Below are 4,930 nucleotides of genomic sequence, written 5' to 3'. Positions count from 1 at the left end.
TTCTAGCTGTTATTGAAGAGCCTTTATTAGGACTTTGATTGCATGTGCTATTGATCATATTATTAAACAATTCCACATTCTCTTGGGTCACTAGGCACAAATGTGGATCTCTTCCAGGCAGTTGGCCGGGTAGTTCGCTTCCAGTTTCTTGGCACAGCCTGGTGAGCACATCTAGCATGGGGAGCACATCTGGGTCTGCGTCTGCTTGTTGGAACACGTCAGCTGGTCTTCCACCAGTTCCCGGGGCCTTATTATTATTATTATTATTATTATTATTATTATTATTATTATTTGCCACTGCCTTCAGTGCAGCTTGGACTGCTTCCTTCATCACCGTTGGTTCCTGGTCAGACGCTAATCCTGCAAAGTTTCTGTGTCAGATTGACTACATTGTGGAAAGGACATATAGATGCACCTCCGAAAGACAGTGCGCCCGGGCCCAGGCCCCCACAACATAACTGAATAAAGCAGGCCACACACACGTGCTGGGGTCCCAGTCTGTAGAAGAGTTCTGCTTGTACCGCGCTGACATCTGTGAAGTTGAAATTCCACAAAAACACAGAAATAAAACCAGAGGCCACTGCTGGGGAGCAGGTCCTCTGTCAGCTTTCCCAGGCTGCGAATCTTTACGGGGGGAGGGAGGCTGCTCATTTTCCGCTGCTGGATTCAAACCGCTCACCTTTCGGTTAGCTACACACCAAGCACCACACAGCGCCACCAGAGCTCCTTCCCAGGTGTGCAATAGTGTAATGAGAATGTCTGAACTCTCGTGAGAGGGACCGAAACGGAACACAGAGACAGGGTGAGCGCGTGCTGCTGGACTAATGATGCCATAGACTGCTGATGAAGGAGGGTCGCCCCAAACCTGAAATTTAGGAAAATGCAGCACTGTGAACCCCTCACTGGATGAAGGAATGAATGAATGCCTCTTCCAGAACCCCTCACCCAGGGACACCAGCCTGGCGGGCACCCAGGGGCCCCGAGGAAGCTCAGGAGCCCACGAGTGGGGAGGATCCCCGCTGTTGCTGTGAGAACAGAAGCATCACCTCACGTGTAAGTGACGTTAGAGGGCGTGGAGAGGTGGAGGGTGGAGAGGGCGCCCTGCAGGCCTCCACCTCCACCCTTGGGCCCCCCCACTTCGGGGCACAGGTCACTTCCTCCAAGGCGGGGCCCAGCGGAGGTGGCCACAGGACAGCCGGCTGCCCTGGTGCCCTCTGGGCCACTTCCGCTCCTGGTGGCGTCTCTGTGGAGCCGCAGCCACACCTGTGCCAGGTGTGGGTGTTCTGGTTGTTGGATGCTGCGGGGCAGGTCTGAGTCGCAGCACCGTATCCACGGTTAACCACACTGTCCGGCCCTGTGCTGGCCTCACAATGGGGCTGCCCTGGGTCCCCGAGCTGGAGCCTCTGTGTCAGTCATCACACTGACGCTCACGGACCCTCCGTGAACCGAGCGTGATGTGCTTCCCGGGAACTGGCTCCCTCTGATACAGTAACTGGCTCCCTCTGATACAGTAACTGGCTCCCTCTGATACAGTAACTGGCTCCCTCTGATACAGTGCCAGGCGTGTGGCACGAAGGCTCCCATTTGGACAGCAGTTCTTCCTCGGCTCATCTGTCCCACGGGACAGTCGGCATTCTCTGCCAATACCACAGGTAAAGAGCTGCCCTGCCGACCCAGAGGAACACGGTTCGAGTCCACCAACTGCTTTGGCACAGAAAGATGGTCAGTCAACTCCTGTGCAATTAACTCCTCTGAAAACCAGCTGCAGGGTCAGCGGTGAGTCGGTTCTGCCTCGATGGCACACAACAACATAATTCAAAGGCATCACGTCTCCTTCAGTCTTCCTTATGCATTGTCCAGCTTTCAAACACACATGAGGTGACGGAAAAGACTATGGCTTGGGTCAGGCGCACCTTAGTCATTAAAGTAGCATCTGTTCTCATAAACATTTTAAAGAGCTTCTCAGTGCAGAGAGCTCTGGAGCCACAGGCATTACAGGGCTCAGTTGCCAACCTAAAGGCCCATGGTTTAGACTCCCCTGGGAGAAGGATAAGGAATCCTCTCTCGACAAGACTCCTGGCCTTGGGCGTCCCGGGGGTATTCTGCTCTGCCCTGTGGGTCACTGTGCACAGGAAGTGACTCAGTGGCAGTGTGCTACGGGCTTTGCAGCAAATCTGTCCAGTGTGTAATTTGATTTCTTGACGGCTGCTTCCGTGAGTGTTAATTGTGGATCCAAAGAAAACAAAATCCCTGACAAGTTCAGTCTTTTCTCCATTTATCATGTTGCTGCCTACTGGTCCAGTGGTGAGGACTGGAGAGGAGAGGAGAGGAGAGGAGGGGAGATGTAACCCATATTTTTCAATTTCTCAAGTAAGGCTGTGTTATCTACATGACACAGGTTGTTGGTGAGTTTTCCTCCAAGCGTGATGCCACATAATTTCTTTTTCACAGACTGCAGCTTCTCAGATCATTGCTCGGTATGAAGACTGGACGGGGTTAGTGGACGGATATGATCCTGACGCCCACTTCTCTCCCTCGTTCTGTTCACGGACTGCCTTGTGGTCTACGTACAGCTTCCCTATGAACACAGTTGTTGCTGGGCACTGTGGGGTCAGGACCAACTCATGGCTGACCCCCCAGGAGGTTTCAGATGTAGTAAATTGTGTAGAAGGAGATTGTCTATCTCCCGTCAAGCAGCTCTGTATTCGAACCCTATACCTTCAGCACAGTTGTTGCTGTGTGCCATTGAGTCGCCTGTGACTGAGAGTGACCCTACGTACAACAGCTCTGAAGCCTGCCCTGTCCTGAGCCCGTCTCACTGACTGGCACTCTTGCTCCCATCACCCCAGTTATCTGTCAATCCGTCTCATTCTGGTCTTCTGTAATTCTCGTCCTTTTCTGTGTCAGTCATGATTTATTATGATCCACAGTCAAACGCCATTGTGTGGTGAATAAAACACAGGTAAACATCTTTCTAGTATTCTCAGCTTTTACCCGAGATCCACTTGACATCAATAATTTTGCCCCTCGTTCCATGTCCTCTTCTGAATCCAGTTTGATTAATAGCCGTGGGAATGTGGGGTGCAGTTCTATGTGGTCCCTCGACGTCTGTGAGTCAGAAAGGACTTGTCAGCAGTGGGTGTCTATAGAGAACCACGTAAAAATGCAAAACTGTTGAGGCTACATTAGAAAAATTTTCCTATGAGAGTTAATAATATCCCCCAAATAAACGAAAACCAGTGGACTGTTTTCCTGGTTTTTTTCTTTCTTTTCCTGGTGGTTGGCATAGAGGGAGCACAGGCCAGCAATGAGGGGCCTCCACCCAGATATGATAGTCTCACCCCCAGCCCAGCTCCTCACCAGCTCAGGTGGCATCTCAGGGCGTTATCCCTGATGGCATCATCTGGGGACAAGGATGGCTTCCCCACAGACTGCTGTCAAGTAACACTGCCTCCCACCTGCCAGGGATGGTGAGTGTGGGAGAGGAAGATGCAGGCGTGGCCTGGACGATCGGGGAGGGGATGCTTAGTGGCCAGGAGGCCGGTGCACCCAGCCCAGGTGGGTGGGCCTCAGCGAGGAGGTCCACGTGTGCTGGAGAGACCACGGCCTGGGGCCCAGCGGACGCGTGCCGAGAGCTGTCTCAGATCCCTAGTGCTGCTGTTAACTGGCACCACAAGTGAATATTTAACAAACAAAAATGTATCTTCTCACACACTTGTTATTGCCAAGTGTCATCAGGCTGAGTGTGACTCCCAGCGACCCTATAAACAATAGACCCGAACCCCGTCCCCTCACGGGCCGGCCTCATTATCTCCGACATACTTGAACCCATTGCTGCAGGCACTCATCAGTCCATCTGGCCGAGGGTCTTCCTCTGCTTGCTGACCCTCTACCTTTCCAAGCATGATGCCCCCTCCAGGGAACAGCTCTCCTAACAACTTGTTCAAAACAAGTGGAGCAAAGTTTCACCGTCTTTACCTCAAAAAAGCACTCGGGTTGCACTTTTTCCAAGACAAATCTGTTCTTTTAGGAACCAATAGCATGTTCAATCCTCTTCTCCACCAACACAACTTCAAGGCATCAGTCCATCTCCTGTCATCTTTATTTATTTCCCAGCTCTCAGATGCATAGCAGGTGACTGGAAAGACTGTGGCTTGAATCAGGTGCACCTTAGTCTTCAAAGTGACATCATTGCTCATCCGTAATCTGGAGAGGTCTCTGACAGTGGTCTTTGCCAATGCTATGTGCCTCTCAGAGTTTAGGAGGCTAGAAGTCCAAATTCAAGGCACGAGCTGTAGGAAAAGACTTCCTTTTGGTTCTGGAGAAAAGTCCTTGCTCTTTGAGCTCCTGTAGGTCTAACATTCCTTGGGGGTCTCTCTGGGTCTGAGCATCCATCCCCCCTGGGGTCTAGGAAGCCCTCAGCACAGAGACTCTCGTTCCCTCCACCTGTGGCTTTTCTTTCTTTATAGCTGTAAGGTCCCTCTGATCTTTGCTTCTTTATTTAAGTCCCTTCATGTCATGAAGGAGATTGACTCAAACTACAAGCCAATCCTGTCAATTGTATTCTGCCTCACAAACATCATGGGGACGAGGACAGACAACACAGAGGACAGAGGTTAATTATGTCAGATCCACAAGTGAAAGACAGTTACACACTCCTGGGGAGCGTGAGCACCAAACAGGCACATTATTTGGGGAGACACAATTCAATCAATACAAGTACATACCACATGCTAGTTTCTCACTGAAGTGTGTTGCATGTATTAACTTCACCCAGCTCATAACAGCTCTGTGATATAGGCACTGAGCTGCTTTGCACGATTTACACACAGACTGGACGTTAGGGTTAAGTCTCTAACTGAGGTGTCTCTCTCTTTGTCAGAGAGAGAGAGAGAGAGAGAGAGAGAGAGAGAGAGAGAGAGAGAGAGAG

Source organism: Elephantulus edwardii, unplaced genomic scaffold, assembly GCF_000299155.1.
Source record: "Elephantulus edwardii isolate Elephantulus edwardi_28Jun2011 unplaced genomic scaffold, EleEdw1.0 scaffold00126, whole genome shotgun sequence".
NCBI lineage: Eukaryota > Metazoa > Chordata > Mammalia > Macroscelidea > Macroscelididae > Elephantulus > Elephantulus edwardii.
The sequence above is the reverse complement of the archived record's forward strand: the minus strand, read 5'-3'. Positions refer to the sequence as shown.